Raw genomic sequence first — 2155 nt, forward strand, 5'->3', positions numbered from 1 at the left:
CTATTTAAGAACAAGCTTCTGGCAAATAATCCTCCAACCTGACTACCAGAAATATATGGCATTTCTTGCTTTCAGTAAATGCTATCAATTCAAACGGTTACCATTTGCTCTGAATCTCTCTTTGTCTGCTTTCGTTAGAGGACTAGACAGGATCCTTAGTGATTGTACATTGAAGAGCCAAAGAAACTGACACACCTGCCTAGTATTATGTAGGGCCCAATGGACATGCATGGAGTCGACTATTGTTGGAAGAAGTTCTGGAGGGAACCGACACCAATAATCCTTCGTGACTGTTCATTTATCCGTATGAGGGGGTGGAGTTCTCTTCTGAATAGCACATTGACAGGCATGCCAGATATGCTCAATAATATATATATATATATATATATATATATATATATATATATATATATATATATATATCTGTGGAGATTAGTTGCCAGCAGAAGCGTTATTCAGAACAGTGTTGACGAGGAGCCACTCTATAGCAACTATGGACTTTTGGGTTGTCGCATTGTCCTGTTGGAATTGCCCAAGTCCATCTGAATGCACAATTGACATGAATGGACGCAAGTGATCAGACAGAATGCTTATGTACGTGTCACCTGTCAGAGTTCGTATCTAGACATATCAAGGGTCCCATATTACTCCAACTGCACATGCTGCGCACCGTTACAGAGCCTCCAACAGCTTAAACAGTCCCCTGCTGGCATGCAGGGTCCAGGGATTCATGAGATTGTCTCTACACCCGTACATGTCCATACACTCGACGCAATTTGAAACAAGAGTCGTCTGACCAGGCAACATGGTTTCAGTCATCAAGAATCCAGTGTCGGTGTTGACGGGTCCAGGCGAGGCGTTAAAACTTCGTGTCGTGCGGTCATCAAGAGTACACGAGTGGGCCTTTGGCCCGAAAGCCCGTATCGATGACGTTCCTTTGAATGGTTCGCATGCTGAGACTTGCTGAAGTCCCAGCACAGAAATCTGAAGCAATTAGGGAAAGGGCTGCACTTCTGTCACGTTGCACGATTGTCTTTAGTCGTCGTTGGTCCCATTCTTGCAGGATCTTTTTCCGGCCTTGGGATTCCTGATATTCGCGGTACACTCGTGAAATGATCGTTCGAGAAAATCCCCACTTCATCGCTACCTGGGAGATGCTGTGTCCCATCGATTGAGCGCCGACTATACACCACGTTCAGAGTCATTTAAATCTTGATAACCCACCATTGAAGCAGCAATAATCGATCTAACAGCTGCGCCAGACATTCGTATTAAACAGGCGTTGCCAATTGCACCGGCGTATTCTGCCTGCTTACATATATCTGTTTCTGAATACGCACGCCTACACCAGTTTCTTTGGCGCTTAAGTGTATATACACACATTTACGGACGCCGGAGCCAATGGCTTCGACACCCTGTACCGCCTTTGGATAACGTTTCCGGACATGTGTTCCTATTCAAAATATTATGCACTGACTCCCTTCTAGAGGCCTTAAAAAGTCTGTAACAGAATTTGCGAACACTCTGATAAAAAAAAATGTACATAATAAGTGTGTACATATCGGCAAAGGCCTTGCCGCAGTGGATACACCGGTTCCCGTGAGATCACCGAAGTTAAGCGCTGTCGGGTGTGGTCAGCACTTGGATGGGTGACCATCCAGGCCGCCATGCGCTGTTGCCATTTTTCGGGGTGCACTCAGCCTTGTGATGCCAATTGAGGAGCTACTCAACCGAATAGTAGCGGCTCCGGTCAAAGAAAACCATCGTAACGACTGGGAGAGTGGTGTGCTGACCACACGCCCCTCCTATCCGCATCCTCAACTGAGGATGACACGGCGGTCGGATGATCCCGATGGGCCACTTGTGGCCCGAAAGCGGAGTGCTTTTGTGCAAGTATGTACATATTAAGTTTGTACGGAACCCTCAGTGCGCGAATCCTACTCGCACCTGGACAATTATTTATTAATACATTCTCCTGCAACAAACTTTTTGGATCAACGTTTGGTTGGGGGGTGAGGGGTGTATTGACTTTAGTTTCCGTCTTACTGGGGGAAGTTCAGTTCTGCCACGGCTCGAGAACAGCAGTAGTACTCATGTAAAATGAGAACTCGCTCCTTAAGGGGAACGTGACGAACTGGGCGCGTTCGCATGCTAG

General features: G+C 46.5%; 1 pseudogene; it reads left to right on the forward strand.

The window, feature by feature from the left end:
• The first annotated feature begins 1563 nt into the window (after window positions 1-1563).
• On the forward strand, window positions 1564-1681 carry LOC126356991 (5S ribosomal RNA; annotated as a pseudogene).
• Window positions 1682-2155: the final 474 nt, after the last annotated feature.

This window comes from Schistocerca gregaria, chromosome 3 (assembly GCF_023897955.1).
Source record: "Schistocerca gregaria isolate iqSchGreg1 chromosome 3, iqSchGreg1.2, whole genome shotgun sequence".
Classification (NCBI taxonomy): domain Eukaryota; kingdom Metazoa; phylum Arthropoda; class Insecta; order Orthoptera; family Acrididae; genus Schistocerca; species Schistocerca gregaria.